The 13,515-nt window shown below is 41.1% G+C and overlaps 1 non-coding gene across 1 annotated transcript; it reads left to right on the top strand.

Moving 5' to 3' along the window:
• Positions 1–12,555: 12,555 nt before the first annotated feature.
• TRNAA-CGC (transfer RNA alanine (anticodon CGC)) lies at positions 12,556–12,628 on the top strand. Its single transcript has one exon. It is a non-coding gene; the product is annotated as a tRNA-Ala (tRNA).
• The last annotated feature ends 887 nt before the right edge of the window (positions 12,629–13,515 follow it).

Consider the following 13,515-nt stretch of genomic DNA (forward strand, 5'->3'; position numbering starts at 1 on the left):
CCTCCATATCTTCCCTCTCTCTCTCTCTCTCTCTCTCTCTCTCTCTTTGACATGGATAGGTTACCCCCTTTCCATGTGACTGGACACACCCTCCTTGTCTCTCACACGGACCGAGATCACTCAGCTTATCAGAGAGGAATTGATTCAGTTAGACACTAGGAGGACATGGATACATCCTATGGTTGTGCATGGCACAAAGAGGGCTTTCTACATAGAGCATCTCCTTGAGCTTACAGAGGATGGTTTTGTGACCAGACTCGCCTGATTGAACACTCATTTATCATATGGATTACGATGTGTTATCGGACATATGCACACATCATCAGATCACTAAGAGATTAAGGTTGGCAAATTTAGAGGAGTACCATCAAAGGCTAGGGTTGAGAGAGAGCGAGATGTGGCAGAGAGAGAGAGAGAGAGAGAGAGAAAGGGGGGGGGGGGGGGGGAGGGGGTAGAAATTGTGAGAGGGGGGGGGGGGATACCTTGTTCTTCTTTTTTTTAAAAGAGGAAAAGAGCTGGAGGAAGGGTGTGCTTTAGGAAAAAAAGGAAAAGGGAAAGAGTGGGAGGAAGGGGGTGCTTTAGAAAAAAAAGGAAAAAAAAAGGGAAAAAAAAACAAGCCCAAGCAATAGCGATAAAAAAAACAAGCCCAACAAGCCCAAGCAATAGCGACATGCCCAAGCAATAGCGATATGTTTTTTTTTCCCCTTTTTTTTCTAAAGCACCCTCTTCCCCCTCACTCTTTCCCTCTTTTAAAGAAAAAAAAAAGGCATTCCCCCCCCCCCCCCCCCCCCCCAAACAAATCTCTCTCTCTCTCTCTCTCTCTCTCTCTCTCCTTGCTACACCTCGCTCTCCCTCAACCCTAGCCTGTGTTGGTACTCCTCTAAATCTGTCAGCCTGAATCTCTATTGATGTGATGATGCGTGCACCTGTCCAATAACACATTGTAATCCATGGGATAGATAGTACTGTTCATGTAGGTGCTCCCCCCCCCCCCCCCCCCTCTCTCTCTCTCTCTTTGCCACATCTCGATCTCTCTCAACCCTAACCTCTGATGTACTCTCTAAATCTTGTAGCCGCAATCTCTAAATGATGTGATGATGTGCGCATCTTTTGAATAACACATCATAATGCATGGGATAGATGAGAGTTCATGTAGGCACGTCTGATCACAAAACCATCCTCTGTAAGCTCAAGGAGATGCTCTCTGTAGCCATCTTCGTGCCAAGCACACGTGTAGGCTGTATCCATGTCCTCCTAGTGTCTAACTGAATCAAGTCGTGTCTAATGAGCTGCGTGATCTCGGTTTGTGTGAGAGACAAGGAGGGTGCGTCTAGTGTATAATTGGAAAGGGAGTAATCTATCCATGTCAGGGGGAGAGAGAGAGAGAGAGAGAGAGAGAGAGAGAGAGAGAGAGAGGCGGGGGGGGGGGGTGGAAGAGGTGGCGGCAGGCAGAGAGAGGGGGGGAATATAGGGGGGGAGATAGGGGTGACAGGTGGTGGAGACACACACAAACACACACACACACACACACAAAGGGTGAGGGGAGAGAGAGAGAGAGAGAGAGAGAGGGGGGGGGGGGGGGGGACGGGGCATGCGTATAGAGTGATATGCAAAGAGAGAGGAAGAAGGGAGTGGAGGACCTTGTGGAAGGGAGGCGAGTTGCTGGAGGACAAGATGGAGGAAGGGAAGGCAATTATAGGAGTAGATGGAGAGAGGAGGTGGAGGATGTTGGAGGAGGAGGTTGAGGAGGAGGAGCAAGGGAAGAGGAGGAAGCACATGGGTGGCAAGAGGAGGAAGGGGAGGTACGGACGCGGTCCTTTAAAAAAAAAAAAGCTCACTTTAAAGCTCGCTCCGTTGAGCTCGCTCGAAGACCTAACTCGTAAGTACATAAGTGGCACACGTGATGGCCTCGAGCCAAAAAGAATGCGGCAAAGCTTGACTTTTGACCATACATCGTGCCATTTCTATAAGTGACCTATTTTTCCTCTCAGCAACACCATTTGGCTGAGGTGTATAAAACACTGTACATTGGTGTTTTATCCCACGACCAGTCAGAAATGCATTAAATTCATGATACATATACTCCCCCCCCTCGATCGGAACGAAGGGTTCCCATAGTACATTTCGATATATTTTCAGTCATAGCCAGAAATTTTTTGAAGCACATAAAAACTTCGGACTTCGCTTTAAGTGGAAAGACCCATGCATGCCTGGAGTAATCATCAATGAAAGTTACGAAGTAAAGGTAATTGCCCAAGGATGGAGTTTGCATGGGCCCACAAACATCACTATGCACGCTGCAACCTGCATTGGCCCTAACTAAATCATCCTTTCGAAACTTCGAACGCTGTATCTTACGCAAAATACAGCCTTCACAAACATGTTTGATAGGTGCTTCAAGAGGCGGCAAAGAAGCAACCATACTAGATTTTTGCAAACGCAGCAAACTGGCAAATTCAGATGACCAAAATGTGCATGCTAAAGTTTTGCATCTGAAATAGCCCTTGAATCTGGAACTGCATTTGCAAAAAAGAATTCACACTTGTCATGCAAAGTGATCTTATACAGTCCACGGCACAAAAGGCCAGATGCAACAATTTCATCACAAAAACTGAGATCATGAACTGTACATCTGTCATCCACAAATTTGACTACAAGTCCAAGTCTAGCAAGTCCAGATATAGACAAAAGATTCTTCTTGATCCCAGGTACATAAAGTGCATCAACAAGTGTGAAAGAATTGTGATTTGCAACAATAAGCACAATCTTTCCAACTCCCTGAACCGGATAAGAGGCATTGTTGGCACAAGTGACTGAATTTCCATGAGAGAGGTGAACAATTCACGATGTGAGGTAATGTTCTTTGTAGCACCACTGTCAAAATACCACACATGTGAATCTACAGCAAAACTGACATCCATGCATCATGGACAACAGGTTTGTAAGTGCACTTTGCACTAAAAGCCCATTCGGCACGCATCAACATCAACATCACAGTCTCCTGTCACAGAAGACTCAACAATAGTTGCATTTGTAGTGGAACCACACTCTTTCTTCTTAGCCTCTTTGGCCTTCAACTTAGGACACTGCTTGATCAAGTGATCATTAGCTTTACAATAATGGCAATGTATCTTCTTTTTGCCCTTATCACCAGAATTTCGAGACGAATTTCTGCCAGCAGAAGCATTAGGAACAGGTGATTTTCCACTCGCAGAAGAACCATAAGAAGTGGCTGCATTGCTGTTACCACCCTTTCTTTGAGAAGTAATAAAACCCTGTTCAACTGCACACTGTCTAGTCCTGTTTTTTCTGGAAAGTGACTCTTGCAACAACAATGTGCACAATGCATCAAACTTGACAACTTCAGGATTTCCTTGAGTCATAAGTCTCCAAGTAATAACAAAAGTCTGGTAAGAATCTGGTAAGGAATCAAGAACAGTCTGCATAAGGGAACTATCTGAAATGACTTCACCTGAAGAAATAAGTTGCTCATTGATATCTTTGACACCAGCAAGGAAAGTGTGCATATCATCTTCCTCATGCATAATCTTCAACTCCAACTCTTTACGCAACAATGCAATTTTAGCCTCATTGTGACTTGCATAAAGACCAGCCAGAATATCCCAAGCCTGTTTTGCAGATTTCGTTGAACGAATGTGAGGAGTAATGCGGCGCTTCACAGACAATGCAATCAGTGCATGAGCCTATGCATCATTTACATTCCAACGGGCTTGTTTTGCCATAGGCAAAACAGCTCTTACAGCAGCAACCCATGCAGCAAGACCTGCAACATCCTCAATATCGGTTACATCCTCAAAACCAGGGCGTACATCAATGCCCTACATAATATTCCAAACACCCTTTGACACAAGAACATGTTGCATCATGTAAGCCCACATGTAAGCCATGGGAAATGCATGTACCTGATGTGAAAACTGCCCAAAATGAGGAGAAACTGAGTGAGACCAGCATGTGCTATATAGTATGGGACATGTTATGTAGTATTTGGCACTGAATTTTTTTTTTGCATAAAATGACAAAATTGCCTGTGTGGACCTGGCTGTAGTGGAAACAGAGGCCGAAATGAGCCCGAATCAAAAATCTGAGCAGGCGTGTGCTGGAGCTACTGGCGACTAAGCCCGAGAGGACGCAACCTGCTGTGATACCAATTGTTGGAATTGGTATCACAGCACACACATAAAAACACACACAGCTTGGAGAAGACGAAGGAAGCTCAAGGCACACAATAGAGAGTGTTTTACTTAGTGTGCAAATGGAAAGATAGTTAGCCCTAGAGTGATGTGCGTATATACAATGCACGGGGGAAAAAACCTCCTCAAGAGGGAAAAAATGCCCCGGCGGTCGTAGCGTGTTCACACACATCACTACCCCATGTATATGGTAATAGGCCTAACCCTTGTTCATGTAGGCAATAGAGCAACAAAAAAGCAATTTTCAGAATTGGAAAAAAGAAGAAGAAAAATTCAGAGGGTGAAAACCCTAATCTCCTCTTTCTTGCCAAATTTTCATACTTGTCTTATTTGGTTAATAACCCACTATGTATGGATTATTTGAGCTAAATAGGCATTCCAAAGTTGTAAAAGGTCAAGACGCTACTGGATTTTCTCTAATCTAATCTCTTATCTCTATGCATTGCACATACTAGGCCGAAAGCCTTGTTCACACAGACAACAAAGCATCAAAAAATCAAAATGAAAGCGGTTTTTCAGATTTGGAAAAAAATTTAAATTCAAAGACTGAAAATTCTAATCTCTTCTTGCTTGCCAAATTTTCAAACTTGTCTAATTTGGTTAATAACCCACTATGTATGGATTATTTGAGCTAATAGGCTCCACATGATCATATTCCAAAGTTGTAAAAGGGTCAAGACACTACCAAATTTTCTTGGTAAGACCACCCTACACACCATCTCCACCGAGAACATAAACAAGTCCAATGGATTCAAGTTTCATGCTTAGCAAACAAAAGTGAAGGGAGTGCTCATGAAAAAGAATCTTCAGAGCATTGTAAAACCAACATCCGGTTCAGAGGAAGCCTTGATACAAACTTTGAATGCTCAAAACAAGCCACAAACGAGCAAGCACTTGGAATCACCACGGCCCTTGAAGATAACTTCATCCACCACATTGATGATGCTACATCTGCTCTTCACACTTGAAAACCGTAGAGTGTCTATTTGGTACTCGAGGTAAGCATTCCAAGATGAGCCTCAAAATTCAGAGTCTTCTTGCTATGCAAGATCAAGATGATGTTGCTAGCCTTGTCAACAAACTTAAGAGTATCTCAACCCAATTTATTTATGCCAAGTTACAAGTTCCAAACAATGATAAAATAGCCATCCTCCTTAAAGCCCTACCTAGTAACATCCAAAGATCCCATCCCTACACTTGCAAATATAATCAATTCACTTCTAGACAAAGAGAAAAGAATTGGCACTTACACAAGGTCTCAAAACAACACAATGGTTGTAAAAGGTAAAGGTTGCTCACATTGTGCCAAAAGCAACCATAAACCACAAAATTTCTTTCACAGCACGCAACAGTAAGATGCTACACATTATAGCCACATGCTAGTTGTTGTAGCCCACATGATATTTGCTCTTTACCACATGTAGTTCATATCCCTTTCACCATTTATTTCCACCTTCCATCTTGAGCCTACATAAAGCTATTATGATAAACTTGTATCTTCTCTTTGATTCTAATCAATCATCATTTCATTGTATTGAGTACACTATCTCTAATATACTTATCTCCTCTTGCTATGGTGCTCACACAATGATCAATGCCACATTGGTCTATCCACTATGGCACTTACACAACATAAACACATGAGAGCAGCCCGCCTGCTCCTAGTGAATCCACATCCATTCAAAGTCTAAGGAAGCTAAAAAGATATTCTTGAGCCATGAGTTGTTCAAGAGATACAGATGGTATCTCAGTTGTATATTGTTAAGCTGGAATATGAATTAAGAAAACTGAAAGGGCACCTCTTGCAAAGCACAAAGCAAAGCCCAATCAACAAGAACACTCAAGAGATGGTTGAGGAAACAATAGTGTGGAAGAACCTTGTGTAGCACGATGGCCTTGGAGAGTAGGAGCAAGAGGAGAAGAAGATTGGAGGTCAAGGAGCAAGAATAATAGATGGACAATGGCTGCAAGTGTAATTGACCTTCACTCTTTCTACACCTCAAGTGGTGACTCATGAGCACTGAGCAGATAGGCTAAGGTTGTAGGTTGTACCTCAATAATGAGACCACACCCATGCAAAGGATCTACCTTAGCAGATACCCTCACAAAACCCTCCATGGTAGCAAATCTATGTCGGCTTTGTTCCATCGTGGCTGAGTGTGGCACTCATTCACTCCTAGGTTCCAACTTATATGGTGCTCTCCCTCTCTCTCTCTCTCTCTCCTTTGCAAGAGGCCAAGGGTCAAGAGAAGGCACTCATGATCTCATTATGCAATGTTCCCAGGTTATTATCCAATGTTAACTATGGAACATGACACTAGACAAGAACTACCCTTCATAGTGCATTGCTTCAAATGCTATACATTAAGATTAAAAAACATAATTTGGGGTTTCATTGACAGTCCTCATGTGAGGGCTCTTCTTCTATTGTAGGTTGACAAGCCTCCTCGATCACTTCTATTTTTCCTCTGGCTTGCTTGCATTTGCCACATAATGTGGGAATTGCTATAAAAAAAAAGATTACAAAACATAATTTAGAAGAAAACTCATGCTAGTATGATACTTTGAGTTCAAGATACCCAATCCCAAAATTGAATGTATCAAGTAACCTTTAAAGACCTCAAGCACAACATGTACCTTGAGGGGACAACCTTTTCAAAGAAGGGTTTTGGATTAAAAAACAAGAGAGTTACAAAGATAGTTACATTTGAGAGTTAGAAGGAACCGGACTTGAGATGGCTTGATTCCAGCCTTCATAGCTCTTGCATTTTTCAATGGAGATAATCACTTCCTTTCTTTCTTGTACAATTTCTTTAAAGGTCACTTTTGAGAGGTTTTCTTCAAATATGGGACAGTTCGTGGCCATCCAAATTTTAAAGTACATTCAAAGATTCTAGGGGTCTTTTAGAGTGCCACATTAAAGAGAGAAAAAAAGCACATCCAGTGAACAACAATACTATGTAACGTAGAAAATATGAAATATATCAAAAAATAAGAAACAACATTCTTAAATTGGGACAATCGTGTATTCTTTGGATGGTAACTTCTTGTTTATAGGTAGTTGGAGGTTCAATATGTGGATCCACTGCTAAGAGACTGTGATAGCTATTAGGTAGTGAGAGATAGTGACTTTAATATAATCGTGAAAGCACCATGATTCTCCCTTCATAAGGAAAGTTTTCAAAACTCATTCTCCCTCCATTAAAATTGTTACTCTCAAAACTATGACTTCTTCTTCTTCCCACCCAAAAAGCTCTAGGGGTTGCTCTACTCTCTCCCCAACTAATCTCACCATGAGTCTAGCAACCTTCATAAGGAAAGTTTTCAAAACTCATTCTCCCTCCATTAAAATTGTTACTCTCAAAACTATGACTTCTTCTTCTTCCCACCCAAAAAGCTCTAGGGGTTGCTCTACTCTCTCCCCAACTAATCTCACCATGAGTCTAGCAAGAAGGCCACGCATAGCATAAGCTCTATTTTCATTTTAAACTCTCTCACCGCTACAAATAATCAATGGCAAGAGAAAAGGATAAGCAAAGGTTATTGGGTTCTCATGGAGTCAAGGAGGGGGGGGGGGGGGGGGGGGGGGAGAGAGATCCTCTATAGTAAATATTTTTTGTTCTACATGGAAAGAAAAAGTACTAGATTTCAAAGTGGAAGTTGGTAAGAAGAGTGTAAAAGAGGTTTTAATTCAACACGCTTTCACTCGCTCTGATGTGATTGCTTATGGTGGTAATGTCTCAATGGTACATTATCCATGATGCAACGATAAATGGATTCTATTGCAATGGCTCCTCTCACACTTAACTCTTAATTTATAAATCTTTATCTTCTTTTGTTCTCTTACATTTACAAATGTTTATCTAAGAATGGGAGCACGTAGAGTGCATTATACGCCTCATCTCTGTAACCCATGCTCACATTGGTGTCTTACAATATGCGATAAGAACTAGCAAGAGCCTTGTAGAAAAAGGCATATTCTTCTACGACTATTTTTACCAACTTAATCAAAGGAATAAAAAAGGAACATTGGTAAAGGTTCCTTTACCAACTAACTGAAACTCCATGGACGCGCCAGTTCTCAACACAACATTGAGTGAGAAAGTGTAGAGTAAGCTCTATAGATGTACAAAGATCTCTCCAAAACTTTGTACCCACTAAATTGTTCAGCCTTGCAAATTTCTATCATATTCGTACAATTGTTGAGCTCTTTAACACCTGCAATGTACATGTTGCTAAGACTATGCTAGTTTGCAAATCCCTTGAATCTTCTCAATAGAGACTGGTATGTGAAAGAGGTGGATGGTACATGCTGCGAGATTGCACTTGACATTGTGTTTATCAAGTGTATGATTGCCACTCAATTGCTTATTAGATCTACTTTTGGTACAAGCGTTCTCACTTCATCGGAAGTTGCTATGTTGATGGGTTCGTTTGATGCAAAAGCGTACTCCCTAATGACCGATGGCTAGCGTTAGGCTGTGGAGGGTGAAGACTTAGCTTGGCCATGGTGTTAGGTTTAGAATAGAGATATGGATATTAGGGTTAGGTTACACCAGTTGCAAGAGCATAAAGGGAGAGAGTATAGACACAATGATAATGCTCAAAATGCAATGCTTCATTAGAAAATAGCCTCTAATATAGGCTCAGTGTTTTACAATCATTGGCTAGATAGGTTGCATCCTTTTGTTATTGGACCATGTCATCATTTATCTCTTCTTAGGTGGCTAGAGGGCTTTCCCACATAGTGCCACAAGTTGGGCTTACCCTAACAATCGCCCCCTTAAGCCAAACTTGAGGGTTTACAAAGACTTCATATGTTTTGATTCACATGGGTGACACATAGGTTTCACACAAATAAGAATATTGTTGCACATGAAAAAAAGGTATTGCATCCACATAAACTGTCTCCCCTCAAACACAAACGAGGATGAAGTTACACAAATTCGCCTCCCATATCACAATGGGTGTAGGCACACAAACTTATCCTCACACATTAGGGTGTAGGTACACACAAACCTTCCCTAACACAAAAGGGTAAGCACTGAGTGCACACATATTCACATGGTTATTGTTGTTTATAGTTTGGAGGAATTTCTCCCCCACATAAATATGCAATAAGTTGTTTGTTTGTTGTCATTATCTTCGTCTTCATGTTGTGTCTTTGTTTGATGTTGTTGTCTTATCTTTGTCATGCATCTTCATCACGTCATTTTGTTGATGTCGATCTTCATTGGTCCATTGTGTTGAGGGTTCAACCATCTTGGCTAATGTCGTAATGCACACAGTAGGGTAGGTCTTACCACATTTAGTGGCAATGTCTAGTCCTTGTGATATGTCTGAAAATATAAAATCATCTTGAAAAAGAGTGATAGCTTACATGTCAAATTTGGTGTAATGCATGGACGGGGTCATTTGCAAGGTGCACTTTGTGCAAAATAATCCTCATAAAGGATTTTTTTTTATTTGAGTGTGAAGCCACCTTCTCTCACGAGAAGCACCTCTTCACCAAAGCCTGGGGATCTTTTTAATGCTCTTTGATGATGCTTTGAAGATTTTCTTTGATGCGTAGCTTATGTTGCTCTTTTACTCGCAAGAATTGTCCCTTGGTAAGGGGGGGTTTGAACTTTAGCAAAGGGGAGCTTAGGCCAAGCCATGTGAACGAGGACCTGCAGGAGTGGGTGCTTTGGAGCATAAGGCTCCGAGAAGGTGGGAAAAGCCCTTGGATAAGATAAGGCCCTTGTTTCCGTTGGTGTGACAAGTCAAGCACAGGATGGCCCGCTAGCGGACCCGAAAGGAGCTAGTGAAGCGATTTCGAGGCGGCTTTGGCATCCGCCGACAACGGTGGTGCTCCAACCAATGTATTCAACAAATTTGAGCACTATTGTGAGGTCCGTTCCGGTTGCTTCATTACCAAAAATAGGACTTGAGGCTACAATGCAAGACAAAGCATTAACCCTATTGAATACAAGCTAAGCCAACTGGACCAACCTCAACCACATGAGGGAACCCCTAAAAAATATAATGTTCTACCCGCAATAACATGAGCTCTCTCTCTCTCTCACACACACACACACACACACACACACACGAACGCAAGTTTGGAAAGGATGATTAGTGACTCTAATTAAATGCAAAATGGGTGAGTAAGGGCTCCTTGAAAGGCTACTGAAAAGGGCTATACACACACAAAATATACCCAAATTTTAAAATGTGCTATCTTGATTGTAGCTAGCTCCAATTGATGCAATTGAGGGCTCTATGAGAAGGCATCGGGGAGCACTTTGCACAGGCATAAAATGTAAAATCAATTGAATAATATGATGATAGAAATGCTAATGCAACATGGGTTGAACGTGAACACAAAAGCACACTAAAAAGTTATGCGCGCGTGCACACACGCACACACACACAATTATTAGAAAGCCACTTATCAAAAGCTCACTAATAAAGAACCAGTGGTAGTGGACCATTGGTATTGCCAAGAACGTACCCAAGCTTAATTAGAGATGCTATTGATGAGAGAGAGAGAGAGAGAGAGAGAGAGAGAGAGAGAGAGGGAGGGAGGGAGAGGGAGAAGTTAATCAAACCGTCGGCTTTGATACCACTTGATGGGTTAGTTGATGCGGAATCATACTCCCTAATCAGCAATGGCTAGCGTTAGACTATGGAGGGTAAAGCCTTAGCTTGGCCATGGTGTTAGGGTTAGGGTTAGAGAAATGGAGATTAGGGTTAGGTTACACCGATTGCAAGAGCATAAGGGAGAGAGTATAGACACAACGAGAATCCTCAAAGTGCAATGCTTCATTAAAAATAGCATCTAATATGGAGTAAGTGCTTTACAATCATTGGCTAGATAGGTTGCATCCTTTTGCTATTGGACCATGTCATCATCTAGCTCCAACTCCGACATGACATAGTGAAAGGAGTCATTGTCACCCCTCAAGGTTTTATTTCTTGATAGACGGACACAAACTTTTGATACATTATATGATATTGTAGGTACATGACAATATCAATATTAAGAATTTTGAAAAAATTTAGGTATCTCAGTTATGTAAGATAAAAAGTGTGAGTATTTATTTGTAAAAGAACTCTTAAGTTTTACTCATTATACCTTGGGTGGGAATAACCATTTTGAAATATTTTAAGATTTATTAAGTGACCTTTCCTTATCAAACAAGAATGCTTTGCATTTTATACTTTTCAGGTGTATCAATGATAAATACAAAAAGAGAGAGACCATGTATGCTTTGGGTCCGTATAATCGATGACATTGTAGGATCTACCTAGGTATTGGTCACTACTAAATAAGGAGAGTTCAATTGTGTAGCATTGAATATGTTTATGATGCATACAAAGAGAGCCGACCAATAAGCATTGTGCCTATGGTCCTATGGTGTTGCCGGTGCTTTGTATGTTCTCTCCTTTCACGTGTGGACCCTATTCAACATGCAAGAAGTTTTGTGAAATTTGGAGTAATGAAGGTTTTCAAACTTTCACGTAAAGTAATTATTTTTGCCTCTTCAAATCAATATTATAAATTGAGGAATCTCTTAGTGTTGATGTGTGTCACACGTTTTGCTAATAGAAAATTTCAAATGTAGAAATTCTATCTTCAACAACCAAAGGAGTTATTGTAAGAAATTTACTTATGTTATCACATATATGGTTTTGTGGATAAACTTTGAATTCTCTATGTTTTCTTTGGATTACACAAAACTAATATTTTTGAAACAACTACTTGGTACAAGTCCCAAGTGTTCCATTTGCGCTCAACTCTCTCTCTCTCTCTCTCTCTCTCACACACACACACACACACACACACACACACACACACATGAGCGCACGCACGTGCACACACACACACACACAACTGATCGAATAGATCTTTGGCGTCTCTTGGGATTGTTCCTACTATGTTAAAAGTCCTCTTCTTATTCTTATTCTTCTTCTTTGCGTGACCATGTTGAGCATTATACTTACAAGATATACCATGCCACTTTGAGATAAAAGTATAGGATAAATGTAGCATAAGAATCACAATCCAATAGGATTCATGATGTTTTACTTGGAAAATATGCATTATGCAAGGCTACCATGAGAGAATGTTTAGGATAAACGTAGCATAAGGATAAAAATACAATGGGAATCATGATGGTTTGAACAAGTGTGACAAGGTAGCATACCAATATATGTTCATGTGCATGTGTAGTGATCAAAACAATGTCGAAGAGATTTCTTATTATTTATACTCATGAACAAAGTGATATAAGACAAGGTGAAGTGTGTGATTGGTGGACACTTTGGTAATACATTTAAACGGGCAAAGCAGTTACCAGAAGGGGATGTAGCTCAAATGGTAGAGCGATCGCTTCGCATGCGATAGGCAGCGGGATCGATGCCCGCCGTCTCCACGCTGTCCTTGATTTGCTGCTTTTGCAACCCCTCTATCTCTCTCCAGGCACACCTCTTTCCTGCATTTTGGCTCTCTCCCGAGACCCCAACCCAAAAACGAAAAAAACGTTCGATTTCATTTATCTTTTACTTTAAATGAGGCCCTTTGCACGCTCTAGACATGCACTTAGCATGTTTTCTACATTACTACTAGCTAGCTACTCTCACTCTCTCTACCTCCATTAATTAATTACCTCCTACTGCACATTAACTACACTAGAACAAAACTAACTCATAGAGTCCGTAGCAATCATCGCACCTCGGTCCTCTAGGCTCATTGTAGGGTGTTTTCTGGGTATATCCATCCCCATACACAAGAAGATTTAGAAATTTTCTCGTGTAGGAAAAGTCTTTTTCAATGTTTTTCATACAATGCATAACATCATGAGCTTTTGCAGAGGCACCGCATACCTAGCTAGGCATGCAATGCCTCCTTCAGAGAAGCTCATGATGTTTAGGTAAAGTCACGATGTGGGAATTATTGTGAGAATTTGTCCAAAACTTCTTGTGATAGAAAATTACATATTCAACCGCAACATCGGAGTGTACGGATTCTTACATGTGAGATAAGCACAAGGAAGGATCCCTCGAGATTCATTAAGGATTACCGTATAGTACCACGTGAGTGTAAGAGAGCGCGGTTTTACAAGGGAAAAAAGGTGCATTTTACGAAGCATAGTTTCATTGTAGGGGTAAATAAGGTGAGTTTGGTACATAGGTGGCATCTCTTTTTCTTTCTTTTACTAGCAAATTCCCCGAGGAGAGGACAAGAAGAATATCTCAAGCATGCAAGCCAAAAAACCATTGTTTAAAAAGAACCAAGGTATATAGTAAGGCATGCACCTAA

The sequence above is a fragment of the Adiantum capillus-veneris genome, chromosome 30, assembly GCF_014529385.1.
Source record: "Adiantum capillus-veneris isolate H3 chromosome 30, ASM1452938v2, whole genome shotgun sequence".
Classification (NCBI taxonomy): domain Eukaryota; kingdom Viridiplantae; phylum Streptophyta; class Polypodiopsida; order Polypodiales; family Pteridaceae; genus Adiantum; species Adiantum capillus-veneris.